Genomic DNA, 16,671 nt, shown 5'->3' with positions numbered 1-16,671 from the left:
TTTTGATGTGAATCATGATTTTATTGTGCTTTGGACAGGGTGTCTTCTCTGTGTTCAGGGTTTTGCTCACGGACACTTCATCACACAAGAGTATTCAGTGATCAAGCCATGGACCAGATGTTACGAAGCAACACCTCAGAGTTGGATAACTGTTTAATTATTGAGTGAATGAATATGAATGATCATGCAGCTAATTTTAAACAGAGAAAGTGGGAATTAATGATAAATTCAACACAATGGGAAAAATAATAAGTTCCCACATTTGGCCAATTAAGTCAGTTAGCAGAGTAAAGCTAGCGTGATAAAGCCGTTTTCCAGGACCATCATGTGTTTCTTGGATTAGCTGTGTGATACATTTTGGGTTTCCAAAATCTTGATGAGAAGTGAAGCAGGTTTTCATTGCTGGTAGTTGTTTACATGGCGGTCTGCTAGGAAGACAACAACAGAAAAATAAATCCACACATGCGCGACAGGCTGTTATGCTAATTCTGCTGTTGGCAGCGACAATCGTGTCCTCGTATGAGAGACAATACTTACCACTGTTAGGTCATTTCTGGATTCTGACAGTTAGGGGCTGTTCAAATCTGTGAATGAGAGAACACACTATTAGCATAGTGGGAAATTAATACAGTTTTATGTAAAAGTTTGGGCACCCTTGATGATTTCCATGATTTTCCTTTATAAATCATTGGTTGTTTGGATCAGCAACTTCAGTTAAATATATCCAGTGTTGCCGGTAACGCGTTACTCTAATCTGACTTTTTTTAGTAACGAGTAATCTAACGCGTTAATCTTTCTAAATCAGTAATCAGATTAAAGTTACTTCTCCATGTCACTGTGCGTTACTATTATTTTTCATTGTGGGTCGATAGCAGCATTAAACTTGGTCTGTGGGCAGGAGGTCGGGGTTCGACTGAACTGCCCACTTTAAGTGAGCTGTGAGCTTTTCATCCATGCTTTTTTGCAGCTGCTCAACTCGTCCTCACCTCTTAAAGCGCGGTGATCAGCACACCTGCACTGAGCTTTACAAAGACATTTTTATACTTTTTTTCCTCCTTTATTTAGAATTCTGAGCTGAGCCGCTCTGTATCTGGTCATTAAAAACAGCTGATCCTCGGCGACGCGTCAACAACTAACACTATTTTCCACTCAAATGCACCTAAACTCTCTTTCTGAGGACCACATGATGTGAAAACACAACAAAACTTTCTTACCTGTAAATCTGGTCATGTTTTCTGCATAAATAAATGTAATCCATTCTTTGTGCTCAAACGCCAAAGCAGGGGCGAATCCAGATGGAATGGGGGTGTGGGGCAAGGATGTGCCCCCCCTCACAACACCCCTAGATTAAAGGTCCAGTTTTGAAGCCGTTTTTTACTACAACTACTAATATTGCTTAAAATAATAATAATTTCGACAAGTAAAATGTTTAGAGAGAATTTAAATGTTAGAAAAATGTTAGAATTTAATAGTTACATTTATAAAAAATGTAGGTTCGAAATTGCAAGTTTTACTGTTACAGTGCTGTCAACAGTTAAATATGAGGTCAAGAAAGAGGTCTTTATTTTACTTTTTATAAAACAAGTATTTATTTTCATTGAAGTCAAGAAAGGGTGACTATAAAGTGAATTTTGGCAAAACAGGTATCATTGTCATGTTGAGGTGGCAGAGGGTTGTTGTCGGCAGCTGGGAAAAGTAACTAAAAAAGTAACTAGTAATCTAATTTAGTTACTTTTACAATTGAGTAATCAGTAAAGTAACTAAGTTACTTTTTCAAGGAGTAATCAGTAATCAGTAATCAGATTGCTTTTTCAAAGTAACTGTGGCAACACTGAATATATCCTATAACAGACAAACACAGTGATATCTGAGAAGTGAAATGAAGTTTCTAGGATTTACAGAAAGTGTGCAATATTCTTTAAACAAAATTAGACAGCTGCATAAATTTGGGCACCCCAACAGAAAAAAATACATCAATATTTAGTAGATCCTCCTTTTGCAGATATTAGAGCCTCTAAATGCTTCCTATAGATTCCAATGAGAGTCTAGATTCTGGTTGAAGGTATTTTGGACCATTCTTCTTTACAAAACATCTCAGGTTTGTTGGTTTCCATGGCATGGACAGCTCGCTTAAAATCACACAACAGATTTTCAATAATCTTCAGGTCTGGGGACTGAGATGGCCCTTCCAGAATGTTGTACTTGTTCCTATGCATGATTGCCTTAGTAGATTTTGAGCAGTGTTTAGGGTCGTTGTCTTGTTGAAAGATCCAGCCCCGGTGCAACTTCAACTTTGTCACTGATTCATGAACATTGTTCTCAAGAATCCGCTGATATTGACTGGAATCCATGTGACCCTCAACTTTAACAAGATTCCCAGTACCTGCACTGGCCACACAGCATGATGGAACCACCTCCAAATTTTACTGTAGATAGCAAGCATTTTTCTTGGAATTCTGTGGTCTTTTTTTGCATACCGCCCATTGTTATGTCCAAATAACTCAGTTTCATCAGTCCACAGCACCTTATTCCAAAATGAAGCTGGCTTGTCCAAATGTGCTTTATCATATCTCAAGCGACTCTGTTTGTGGCGTGTACGCCTAATAGGCTTCTTCTGCATTACAGCATCTCTCTGTGCAAAGTGCGCTGTATAGTTGAACGATGCACAGAGACACTATCTGCAGCAAGATCATGTTGTAGGTCTTTGGAGCAGGTCTGTGGGTTGACTATGACTGTTCTCACCATCCTTCGCTTCAGCTTATCTGAGATTTTTCTTGGCCTGCCACTTCAGACCTTAACTAGTACTGTGCCTACGGTCTTCCATTTCCTCACTATGTTCCTCTCAGTGGAAACTGACTGAATCTCTGAGATAGCTTTTTGTATCCTTCCCCTAAACCATGATGTTGAACAGTCTTTGTTTTCAGGTAATTTGAGAGTTGTTTAGAGGCTCCCACGTAGCCACCCATTAGAAGAGAGGGGAAACATTTGCAAATGGCCACCTTAAATACCCTTTCTCGTGATTGGATTCACCTGTGTAAGGAGGTCAAGGGTCAATGAGCTTACCAAACCAATTTTGTGTTCCAATAATTAGTGCTAAATGTATTTAAATCAATAAAATGACAAGGGTGCCCAAATTTATGCACCTGCTTAATTTTGTTTAAATAATTATTATACACTTTCTGTAAATACTAGAAACTTCATTTCACTTATCAAATATCAGTGTGTTTGTCTGCTATGATATATTTAACTGAAATTTCTGATCCAGACAACCAATGATTTATAAAGGAAAATCATGAAAATTATCAGGGGTGCCCAAACATTTGCATACAACTGTATGTGGCCAAAATAAATTCTGAGGTTATGCTGCAAAATTAGTTTTTTTTTTCTCCACTTAAAGGCCCCAAATAAAGGGGAAATCCAGTAGTTTTCAATCTAGGCTCTATATTAGATGTGTTGAGTTTCATCTTTTCACTCAGGTTAAAAACAGTATTAATTGGTGCAGTACTGATTTAGAACTGTAATACTGTCATGGGTTCAAAAGCTTACATACATGCATACATCTTCAACTGCTTATACGGGATCAGGTTGCAGGGCAACAGCTCAAGCAGGGGACCCCAAACTTTCCTTTCCTGGGTCACATTAACCACCTCTGACTGGAGGATCCTGAGGCGTTCTACCTATTCACCCAATCTCTCCACCTAGTCCTGGGTCTTCCCTGGGGTCTCCTCCCAGCTGAACTTACCATCATCCTTACCAGATGCCCGAACTACCTCAGCTGGCTCCTTTCAATGCAAAGGAGCAGCAGCTCTACTTGAACCTCCTCACAAATACTGAGCTTCTCACCCTATCACTAAGGGAGACACCAGCCACCTTCCTGAGGAAACCCCTTTTGGCCGTTTGTACCCGCGATCTAGTTCTTTTGATCATGATCACACCCTGCGATTTTGCAAGTTCTCCCACTTAGAAATCATGGAGGGGTCTGAAATTTTCATCTTAGGTGCATGTCCACTGTGAGAGACATAATCTAAAAAAAATAAAATCTGGAAATCACAATGTATGATTTTTTTAATAATTTCTTTGTATGTTACTGCTGCAAATAAGTATTTGAACACCTGTGAAAATCAATGTTAATATTTGGTACAGTAGCCTTTGTTTGCAATTACAGAGGTCAAACGTTTCCTGTAGTTTTTCACCAGGTTTGCACACACTGCAGCAGGGATTTTGGTCCACACAGATCTTCTCCACATCTTTCAGGTTTGGAGTTTCAACTCCCTCCAAAGATTTTCTACTGAGTTCAGGTCTGGAGACTGGCCAGGCCACTCCAGGACCTTGAAATGCTTCTTACAGAGCCCCTCCTTAGTTGCCCTGGCTGTGTGTTTGGGGTCATTGTCATGCTGGAAGACCCAGCCAAGACCCATCTTCAATGCTGTTACTGAGGGAAGGAGGTTGTTTGCCAAAATCTCGCAATACACGACCCCATCCATCCTCCCCTCAATACGGTGCAGTCGTCCTGTCCCCTTTGCAGAAGAGCACCCCCAGAGTATGATGTTTCCACCCCCATGCTTCACGGTTGGGATGGTTTTCTTGGGGTTGTTCTCATCCTCTAAACATGGTAAGTGGAGTTGATTCCAAAAAGCTCTATTCTGGTCTCATCTGACCACATGACCTTCTCCCATGCCTCCTCTGGATCATCCAGATGGTCACCGGTGAACTTCAAACAGGCCTGGACATGTACTGGCTTGAGGAGGGGGACCTTGCTGCCCTGCAGGATTTTAAACCATGACAGCATCATGTGTTACTAATGTAATCTTTGTGACTGTGGTCCCAGATCTCTTCAGGTCATTGACCAGGTCCTCCTGTGTAGTTCTGAGCTTTCTCAGAATCATCCTTACCCCACAAAGTGAGATCTTGCATGGAATCCCAGACCGAGGGAGACTGGCAGTCATCTTGTGTTTCTTCCACTTTCTAATAAATAATCATAACAATTGTTGTCTTCTACCAAGCTGCTTGCCTGTTGTCCTGTAGTCCATCCCAGCCTTGTGCAGGTCTACAGTTATGTCCCTGGTGTCCTTAGACAGCTCTTTGGTCTTGGCTACGGAGGACAGGTTGGAGTGTGATTGATTGAGTGTGTGAACAGGTGCCTTTTATACAGGTAACAAGTTCAAACAGGTGCAATTAATACAGGTAAAGAGTGCAGAATGAGAGGACTTCTTAAAGAAAAATTAACAGGTCTGGGTGAGCCAGAATTCTTGCTTGATGGTAGGTGTTCAAATACAGAGTATGCTAACATGCACCTGTGACTTCGGGACAAAGTCAAAAATGGTGGGGAGATGTGTAGCGGGATGAAAGTCCCGGGTCCCAATTGAAAAGACATTCCCGCTAGCTTGGCTAACGGGGAGTTCCCCTTTGGCTGACCTGGTAGAGGAACGGTCTTTTGGTGCGAGCCGCGTGGGTTCGATCCCCCACCGTCGTCCTGGCCACGAAGGTCCTGCTGCTTCATTACTACTGTGAAATTTAGCGAGCAGGTGAGAGAAGCACTGGTTGGAGGGGAAACAATTTTGGACAACTGGAAAAGTACTGCAGATGTGGACTAGATGTGGCAGCTAGGACAGTACTGGGTATGACATCTGGACAGTGGAAGGAAGACAAGAAGACTTGGTGGTGGAACGAAGAGGTCCAGGAAAGAATAAGGAGAAAGAGGTTGGCGAAAAAGTTTTGGGATAGGCGGAGAGATGAAGTAAGTAGACAGGAGTACAAGGAGATGCGGTGTAAGGCGAAAAGAGAAGTAGCAAAAGTGAAAGAAAAGGCATATTGCGAGCTGTACAAGAAGTTGAATAGTAAGAAAGGAGAAAAGGACTTGCACCGATTGGCCAGACAATGGGACAGAGCTGGAAAGGATATGCAGCAGATTAGGCTGGCAAAAGATGCACATGGTAATGTGCTGACAAGTGAGGAGTGTGTGCTGAGAAGTTGGAGGGAATATTTTGGACAGCTGAAGAATAAAGAAAATGAGTGAGAGAAAAGGCTGGATGATGTGGTGAGAGTAAATCAGGAAGTACAAGAGATTAGTAAGGAAGAAGTGAGGGCTGCTATGAAGAGGATGAAGAGTGGAAAGGCAGTTGGTCCAGATGACATTCCAGTGGTGGCATGGAAATGTCTAGGAGAGATGGCAGTAGAGTTTCTAACCAGATTGTTTAATAAAATCTTGGAAAGTGAGAGAATACCTGAGAAGTGGAGACGAAGTGTGCTGGTTCCTATTTTCAAGAACAAGGATGATGTGCAGAGCTGCAGTAACTACAGAGGCATAAAGTTGATCAGCCACAGCATGAAGTTATGGGAAAGAGTAGTAGAAGGTAGGCTTAGAAAACAGGTGAAGATCTGCGAGCAGCAGTATGGTTTCATGCCGAGAAAGAGCACTACAGATGCAGTGTTTGCTCTGAGAATACTGTTGGAGAAGTACAGAGAAGGCCAGAAAGAGTTACATTGTGTGTTTGTGGACTTAGAAAAAGCTTATGATAGGGTGCCAAGAGAAGAGCTGTGGTATTGTATGTGGAAGTCTGGAGTGGCAGAGAAGTATGTTAGGATAGTGCAGGACATGTACAAGAATAGTGTGACAGCGGTGAGATGGGCATTTGGAATGACAGACTCTTTCAAGGTGGAGGTGGGATTACACCAAGGATCAGCTCTGAGTCCTTTCTTGTTTGCAGTGGTGATGGACAGGTTGACAGATGAGATCAGACAGGAGTCCCCATGGACTATGATGTTTGCAGATGACATTGTGATCTGTAGTAAGAGCAGAGAGCAAGTTGAGTCTAGTCTGGAGAGGTGGAGATATGCTTTGGAGAGAAGGGGAATGAAAGTCAGTAGAAGCAAGACTGAGTGCATGTGTGTGAATGGGAGGGAGCCCAGTGGAATAGTGCAGTTACAAGGAGTAGAAGTGGTGAAAGTAGAGGAGTTTAAATATTTGGGGTCAACTGTTCAAAGTAATGGAGAGTGTGGTAGCGACGTGAAGAAGAGAGTGCAGGCAGGGTGGAGTGGGTGGAGAAGGGTGGCAGGAGTGATTTGTGACCGGAGAATTAGCAATTAGCAAATTGCTGCAATGCACCATGGGAGTCTGGGTGGTTTAAATGTTTTTATTGTGGTTCATGTTAGTTGTATGTATGTTGTTATTGATTTATTGTGATTTTGTCGTTCAATTGGTTCAATTAGTCAGTTTAGTTAAGTTATGTTTTGTCGTTCAATTATGTTGCAGTTAACATGAGTAAGTTTAGTCTCATGTTGATGTCACAGTGACGTGTATTGTGTTTGATTGCCACTTTGTGTGTAAAATTAGAAGCACACCCATAGGCAAACACATGCGTGCGTGCGTGCAACTTTGATCACAGACAAACTGTGGACAGCTCACATTTGCCATTTGGTATGCTTATGTATTTTGGGTCATGGATGAACGCCACCAAAACAGAACACTGATAGAACTAGCAGTTTTAGAGAAGCTACGAATATTAGCCAATGTTGCTAAGAACATTTTGGCCTCACACGCCTTTCCAGCAGGGGGCAGCAAATCATCTTTTTATTAAAAGCGTGAGTTTATTTAGTAAGTTCAATGTAAGTGCATATAATTGTAAATACGTAAAAAATACATGGATGACAAGAAAATGAAACACTTATTTCCATTGTGGTCCATTTAAAAATCAAATGACAAAAAAACAGAAGTAAAAATGATAATAATGAACATAATAATAGTGTGTGTATATGATCACAATAACCTAAAAAATTTATAAATACATTAAGACAGAAAATTAACACAAAAAAGTACGTAATTAACAGGAAATAAACCGGTTGAGCTTCCCTTCTAAAAAGTGTTGAGGTCTAAGGTTCTAAACACTGGACTCACACACCATTCCAAAAAAAAAAAAGAGGGGAGATACTTTAACTATGAGTTAATTTCCATCTACAGTCTCTGGGCAATTGAAGTAAACAGTATGTCAACAGTGACGAGCAAATCGTATCTCTTACCATTACAAAATTCATATTAATGCATCAGCTGAGGAAACATGCCATCACAGCTGGAAAGATCTTTTGAAACTGCTGATAGGCTATTTTACAAATATTTATTGAGAAAACATAATGAAAATACTGTGGTCTACAATAAATATTGTTAGTATGATTGGGCAGCTTAAAAAGAGTCAGAGCCTGGAAATTTTTTTTACTTAATTTTTTTTTTTTCTTAAATATTGGAAGATAATGTGCTGTTGGTCTTGGCGGAGGTATTCACTTTAATAAATGTCTTATTAATTTTTCACATAGGAGGCCTCATCATGCAAAATCAAACACTCAGATGTGATGATTGTTGTGACTAACTGTCATACCTGCCATATCTTGGATCAGCATGCTTGGTGGCAAACTGTAAGCAGCTCCATTATGAGACACCAGTCACTAAGACTGGATCTTGTCTTTGTCATCGCTCACTGGTGTTGTTTTGTCATGTTGCCACTTTTCTTTCATGCACAGTTTTCAGGTGACCAACCATTTTGACAGGTATCTCACACAGGTATCGGTCAAGTGTAATTAATTCAGTTCTGTTGAATTTCATGCTATTTGAACAAAAGCAGTGATATGAAAACTTTTTGATTTGTGCTTCTTGTTATATAGCGTCTCTTTTTGCACGCAATATTTTACTGATCTATAGCACCTATGAACAAATAAAGTGGTTAATCCGGTTTGCGCAGATCTCTTCCACAATACTAATATGCATCTCTTTAGGAAAACTATATAAATGAACAAGCACTAAATCCATTGTTGCCATTGACTTTGTACATATAAGATATGGTGTAAATGCTTCTGTCACCTGTTTCTGCACAGCAAGGGTTTCATTCTGCAGACTGCGGATCATCCTGTTGATGTCAGCTATTTCGATTTTGGTTCTACGCAGCTCGTTACCGTACAGGTCAGCCTCAGCAGACATCTGGTCAATCTGGTGCAGACACAGAGCAAAGAGTAGAACAAAAGAATGACAATGACACATTCACTGCAATTGTTCCAAGTGATTTCTGCATTAAAACTGCTTAACAGTTCACTTTTTTCTTATATAAAGGAACATACATGATTGGCTATTTTATTATAGATGATGTTTGTGCAGATTAATACACTACAAGCCTAGGTGCCCCAAGTGACCATTGGCTCCACATTTTTATCCAGAAAAATATTTCAGGGGTTAAATAGTATAGTAACAAAATCTAATGTGCTAAATACTTCTAAATTTGAAATATTTTAAAGTTTGGTGTATGTCACATTTTTTTTGTTTAATTCCACTTTATTTGAACATTTATTTACCCCGTGTTATGGTTAAGCAATATTTTAGAGAAGTGCTTTTCCATCAAAATGAAGTCTAAACAGGTCCATATTTACATTCATTCATTCATAATTTTCTAATCTAGACCAAGGGTGTATTTACATTCATAAGTGGGAAATTAATTTGAATGTTCGCAGATTGCTCAAATTGACATCTTGGCAATCCCTTGGTAAGACTGTCTCTTGGTCGATTCCCGGATGGGATGGTGGAATTTTACATCCAGGGTTGATGTAGAGACACCTGTGCATGGGTTTGCTTAACACGGGGATGTCATTACACATCAACAAACACACGTTCCTTAGTAGAGAAGCTTGAATCTTCGACTGGACTGGGTTGCTTGACGCGAGGACGTTTCGCTTCAAATCACAGAAGCTTCCTCAGCTAAAATTCTTGCTCTGGAAGTCTGACTTCTGCCTGACTCTTGTAGAGAAGAATAAAACAGAAGCCAACAAAAGCTGGAGTTTTAAACCTAACCCGACCCCTCCTACTGAGAGGCAGACTGCTATAGGCTAGTGACTAAACAATAGCTCTAATTAGCAACTATTGTGCTCTAGTTAGCACACCTAATGACAGGACAGCTGTCCCTCTAATGATGGGATGGATGCCTTTCTGATGGCTCCCTTGATGACGTGAATGAGGACAAGGAAGTTAAAATATTAGCCAGAGAGAAGAAATGGTTTGAGAGAGGAGTCAAGGAGGCATTCTTTGTGAAACGTTTGAAACCCAGCCTTAACCGGGGAGGGGGTCTGAGACACACTTTATCCCCTGTTTACAATGGGGTACTCAGGTCAAAGGAGTTTCAGTCGTTTGTTCATGGTAATGAGTCATTCACACACAGTAGCTCTGGTTAGTAAAAAACGTGTACTAAAGGATTCAGTGGGGTCCGGTACACAGCAAGGCAGTCAAAGATGAGCAAACAAATCCAAAACATCAGGTGTAAGGCATGGTCGGTACAAACAGGCACGAGGTTGAAACATAACATGGCAGCAGGACTTGGAAACATAGAACACAGAGCTGGAAGTGATGGCACAAGACACAACGATCTGGTGGAGAACGAGTGCAACCAGTGGAGCTTAAATGCACCCAGGTGATGAGCTACAGATTAGAAACAGGTGTGTGGAAAGATCAAGAACAGGGTGTGGCCCAGGGTGTGACGCCCCCCACCAAGCATCAAGAGAGACGGACAAGAGAGATAGGAACAGACAAAGCCCAAGCAGGAAAAACCCAGCAAGAGAAATCACACACTGAAACAACAAGCAAAACTAAACAAAACCAGACAAAACATGATATAACAAGTCCAGATCATGACATACCTCAGCCTTCATCTGCCTTCACAGCCATTTGGTTACAAACAGTCACCTCCTCCGCCTGATATGATGTTGATGACATGTTTCACCAGAGCCCCGTTTGCTGTCTCATGTTCAGGGTTCATGATGGGCCCTACATGGTTAACCTAGTGGCCATGGGGCACACAAGGTCCCCACAGTATTACACTCAAAAAGGGAATCCCATGCTTTTTTCACTACCCAGGTGTCACCAATGCGGTCGAGGGGTTGGATTTTCTCTTACTTTATTTTTTTTTTTTTTATATAGCGCCAAATCACAACAAACAGTTGCCCCAAGGCGCTTTATATTGTAAGGCAAGGCCATACAATAATTATGTAAAACCCCAAACGGTCAAAACGACCCCTGTGAGCAAGCACTTGGCTACAGTGGGAAGGAAAAACTCCCTTTTAACAGGAAGAAACCTCCAGCAGAACCAGGCTCAGGGAGGGGCAGTCTTCTGCTGGGACTGGTTGGGGCTGAGGGAGAGAACCAGGAAAAAGACATGCTGTGGAGGGGAGCAGAGATCGATCACTAATGATTAAATGCAGAGTGGTGCATACAGAGCAAAAAGAGAAAGAAACAGTGCATCATGGGAACCCCCCAGCAGTCTACGTCTATAGCAGCATAACTAAGGGATGGTTCAGGGTCACCCGATCCAGCCCTAACTATAAGCTTTAGCAAAAAGGAAAGTTTTAAGCCTAATCTTAAAAGTAGAGAGGGTGTCTGTCTCCCTGATCTGAATTGGGAGCTGGTTCCACAGGAGAGGAGCCTGAAAGCTGAAGGCTCTGCCTCCCATTCTACTCTTACAAACCCTAGGAACTACAAGTAAGCCTGCAGTCTGAGAGCGAAGCGCTCTATTGGGGTGATATGGTACTACGAGGTCCCTAAGATAAGATGGGACCTGATTATTCAAAACCTTATAAGTAAGAAGAAGAATTTTAAATTCTATTCTAGAATTAACAGGAAGCCAATGAAGAGAGGCCAATATGGGTGAGATATGCTCTCTCCTTCTAGTCCCCATCAGTACTCTAGCTGCAGCATTTTGAATTAACTGAAGGCTTTTTAGGGAACTTTTAGGACAACCTGATAATAATGAATTACAATAGTCCAGCCTAGAGGAAATAAATGCATGAATTAGTTTTTCAGCATCACTCTGAGACAAGACCTTTCTGATTTTAGAGATATTGCGTAAATGCAAAAAAGCAGTCCTACATATTTGTTTAATATGCGCTTTGAATGACATATCCTGATCAAAAATGACTCCAAGATTTCTCACAGTATTACTAGAGGCCAGGGCAATGCCATCCAGAGTAAGGACCTGGTTAGACACCATGTTTCTAAGATTTGTGGGGCCAAGTACAATAACTTCAGTTTTATCTGAGTTTAAAAGCAGGAAATTAGAGGTCATCCATGTCTTTATGTCTGTAAGACAATCCTGCAGTTTAGCTAATTGGTGTGTGTCCTCTGGCTTCATGGATAGATAAAGCTGGGTATCATCTGCGTAACAATGAAAATTTAAGCAATACCGTCTAATAATACTACCTAAGGGAAGCATGTATAAAGTGAATAAAATTGGTCCTAGCACAGAACCTTGTGGAACTCCATAATTAACCCTAGTCTGTGAAGAAGATTCCCCATGTACATGAACAAATTGTAATCTATTAGACAAATATGATTCAAACCACTGCAGCGCAGTGCCTTTAATACCTATGGCATGCTCTAATCTCTGTAATAAAATTTTATGGTCAACAGTATCAAAAGCAGCACTGAGGTCTAACAGAACAAGCACAGAGATGAGTCCACTGTCTGAGGCCATAAGAAGATCATTTGTAACCTTCACTAATGCTGTTTCTGTACTATGATGAATTCTAAAACCTGACTGAAACTCTTCAAATAGACCATTCCTCTGCAGATGATCAGTTAGCTGTTTTACAACTACCCTTTCAAGAATTTTTGAGAGAAAAGGAAGGTTGGAGATTGACCTATAATTAGCTAAGATAGCTGGGTCAAGTGATGGCTTTTTAAGTAATGGTTTAATTACTGCCACCTTAAAAGCCTGTGGTACATAGCCAACTAACAAAGATAGATTGATCATATTTAAGATCGAAGCATTAAATAATGGTAGGGCTTCCTTGAGCAGCCTGGTAGGAATGGGGTCTAATAAACATGTTGATGGTTTGGATGAAGTAACTAATGAAAATAACTCAGACAGAACAATCGGAGAGAATGAGTCTAACCAAATACCGGCATCACTGAAAGCAGCCAAAGATAACGATACGTCTTTGGGATGGTTATGAGTAATTTTTTCTCTAATAGTTAAAATTTTGTTAGCAAAGAAAGTCATGAAGTCATTACTAGTTAAAGTTAATGGAATACTCAGCTCAATAGAGCTCTGACTCTTTGTCAGCCTGGCTACAGTGCTGAAAAGAAACCTGGAGTTGTTCTTATTTTCTTCAATTAGTGATGAGTAGAAAGATGTCCTAGCTTTACGGAGGGCTTTTTTATAGAGCAACAGACTCTTTTTCCAGGCTAAGTGAAGATCTTCTAAATTAGTGAGACGCCATTTCCTCTCCAACTTACGGGTTATCTGCTTTAAGCTACGAGTTTGTGAGTTATACCACGGAGTCAGGCACTTCTGATTTAAAGCTCTCTTTTTCAGAGGAGCTACAGCATCCAAAGTTGTCTTCAATGAGGATGTAAAACTGTTGACGAGATACTCTATCTCACTTACAGAGTTTAGGTAGCTACTCTGCACTGTGTTGGTATATGGCATTAGAGAACATAAAGAAGGAATCATATCCTTAAACCTAGTTACAGCGCTTTCTGAAAGACTTCTAGTGTAATGAAACTTATTCCCCACTGCTGGGTAGTCCATCAGAGTAAATGTAAATGTTATTAAGAAATGATCAGACAGCAGGGAGTTTTCAGGGAATACTGTTAAGTCTTCTATTTCCATAAGTCAGAACAAGATCTAAGATATGATTAAAGTGGTGGGTGGACTCATTTACTTTTTGAGCAAAGCCAATAGAGTCTAATAATAGATTAAATGCAGTGTTGAGGCTGTCATTCTCAGCATCTGTGTGGATGTTAAAATCGCCCACTATAATTATCTTATCTGAGCTAAGCACTAAGTCAGACAAAAGGTCTGAAAATTCACAGAGAAACTCACAGTAACGACCAGGTGGACGATAGATAATAACAAATAAAACTGGTTTTTGGGACTTCCAATTTGGATGGACAAGACTAAGAGTCAAGCTTTCAAATGAATTAAAGCTCTGTCTGGGTTTTTGATTAATTAATAAGCTGGAATGGAAGATTGCTGCTAATCCTCCGCCTCGGCCCATGCTACGAGCATTCTGACAGTTAGTGTGACTCGGGGGTGTTGACTCATTTAAACTAACATATTCATCCTGCTGTAACCAGGTTTCTGTAAGGCAGAATAAATATGCTGATCAATTATTATATCATTTACCAACAGGGACTTAGAAGAGAGAGACCTAATGTTTAATAGACCACATTTAACTGTTTTAGTCTGTGGTGCAGTTGAAGGTGCTATATTATTTTTTCTTTTGAATTTTTATGCTTAAATAGATTTTTGCTGGTTATTGGTAGTCTGGGAGCAGGCAACGTCTCTACGGGGATGGGGTAATGAGGGGATGGCAGGGGGAGAGAAGCTGCAGAGAGGTGTGTAATACTACAACTCTGCTTCATGGTCCCAACCCTGGATAGTCACGGTTTGGAGGATTTAAGAAAATTGGCCAGATTTCTAGAAATGAGAGCTGCTCCATCCAAAGTGGGATGGATGCCGTCTCTCCTAACAAGACCAGGTTTTCCCCAGAAGCTTTGCCAATTATCTATGAAGCCCACCTCATTTTTTGGACACCACTCTTTGACACCTGATGCTCAAATACCCATTGCCTCTGTAGTTACTGCAGCTCTGCACATCACCCTTGTTCTTAAAATTCAGAACCAGCACACTTCGTCTCCACTCCTCAGGGATCTTCTCACTTTCCAAGATGTTATTAAACAATCTGGTTATAAATTCTACTGTCATCTCTCCAAGACATTTCCATGCCTCCATTGGAATGTCATGTGGACCAACTACCTTTCCACTCTTCATCCTTTTCATAACTGCTTTCACTTCATCCTTACATATCCCTTGTACTTCCTGATTAACTCTCTCCACATCATCCAGCTTTTTCTCTCTTATTTTCTTCATTCATCAGCTCCTCAAAATATTCCCTCCACCTTTGCAACACACTCTCCCCGCTTGTCAGCACATTACCATCTGCATCCTTTACCACCCTAACATGCTGGACATCCTTTCCAGCTCTGTCCCTTTGTCTGGCCAATTGGTACAAGTCCTTTTCTCTTTCCTTACTATTCAACTTTTTGTACTGTATGCCTTTTCCTTAGCTTTTGGTACTTCTCTTTTCACCTTACGCCAGATCTCCTTGTACTCCTGTCTACTTTCTTCATCTCTCTGACTATCCCAATTCTGTTTCGCCAACCGCTTTCTCCTTATGCTTTCCTGGACATCTTTGTTCCACCACCAAGTCTTCTTGTCTTCCTTCCGTTGTCCAGATGTAACACCCAGTACCTTCCTAGCTGTCTCCCTCACCACATCTGCAGTAAAAAAATTGTTTCCCCTCCATCCAGTGCCTCTCTTACCTGTTCATTGAATTTTACACAACAGTCTTTCTCCTTCAGCTTCCACTGTCTGATCCTTTGTTGAGCTCTCACTCTGTTCTTGTTCACCTCTAAAGTTATCTTACAAACCGCCATCCTATGCTGTTTAGCTCCACTCTCTCCTGTCACCACCACAGTCTCAAATTTTTGTTTTTTAGCTTGCACAGCGTTGTTGACGTTGTTGACAGTTATACATGCCAATAACTGCTGGTAATCTCATCCACATAAAATCCTTAGAAGACTGCTTTGGATCTGTGAAAAATTGGATGGCTAGCAATTTCCTACTTTTAAACTCTGACAAGACTGCAATGATGGTTCTTGGTCCAATGAGACATCGGCGTCAAATTGATCAGCTAACGCTTGGCCTAGGCATCACTGTTTGTGAAGGTGTGTGTGCGTGTTTGTGTGGGTGTGCAGTTTATTTTAAGTGTGGCGCACAGCATTGTTCGCAACCCCTCCCCCCCGCCCTTCTTGTTTTTCTGCACCGGAGCAGTGTTGCCAGATATGAAATATGAAACTATCGTACCAAAACCTCAAAATTATCGTATTTTGGGAGAAATTATCGTACACAAACAAAACGCATACAACGTAGCTATTTTAGCGTTTTTTTTTTTAATTTACAAAGAATTTTATGTCACATTTTTAAACAGTAATTATATTAATGGGGAAACTATGGCACAAAAAGAACGCAAATGCACAAGCAAATGCCCTACCAGACTGTGAAGTAACACAAACATGTGTTAATTACCAGACTAGAAAGAGTCGAATTCAACCTCGAGGTCGCTGTCGTCATCCGATGCCATGGCCACTTGTGCAGATTTTGTTGAACACAGAAAAAATGTTGACACCTCCATAAGGAACTTGAACTTTTTTTTATTTTTCTTGTATATCTCTTTGCTCTTGTGTTTTGTTCGTTTGTTATTGCATTTGTTGAAATACAGTTTCGAAAAAAAAAAAAAAAGATGTTGGTTGGGGAATCTTCCTGTCCTGTCCTGCACAGATTGGATGGGAACTCATTACTTTGTATGAGAGGGGGCGGGCTTTCAAATGACTGTCCCGGCAGCCCAAAGCCAGCAGCAGCCCTGTGTGTGGTGTGTCTTTGATGCCGCCTGAGTGCAACGCCTGCAAAATGATTCTTGGGTGTCAGAGAGCGATGCGTGTTTGGGCAACCAACTGAAATTATCGTACATATTGGGTTTTTTCCCATTATAGATCGTACATCGTACAGATGGCAAAACTATCGTACAAATACGATAATTATCGTACATCTGGCAACACTGCACCGGAGCCACCCATCCTCTGCG

The 16,671-nt window shown here is 40.9% G+C and overlaps 1 long non-coding RNA gene across 1 annotated transcript; it reads right to left on the bottom strand.

Moving 5' to 3' along the window:
* Positions 1–137: 137 nt before the first annotated feature.
* Positions 138–16,173, bottom strand: LOC117512553. Its single transcript, XR_004561326.1, has 4 exons — positions 16,116–16,173; positions 8,849–8,974; positions 538–584; positions 138–428 (listed from the first exon to the last, which is right to left on the bottom strand). It is a non-coding gene; the product is annotated as an uncharacterized LOC117512553 (long non-coding RNA).
* Positions 16,174–16,671: the final 498 nt, after the last annotated feature.

The sequence above is a fragment of the Thalassophryne amazonica genome, chromosome 6 (assembly GCF_902500255.1).
Source record: "Thalassophryne amazonica chromosome 6, fThaAma1.1, whole genome shotgun sequence".
NCBI classification, from domain to species: Eukaryota; Metazoa; Chordata; class Actinopteri; order Batrachoidiformes; family Batrachoididae; genus Thalassophryne; species Thalassophryne amazonica.
The sequence above is the reverse complement of the archived record's forward strand: the minus strand, read 5'-3'. Positions and strand labels throughout refer to the sequence as shown.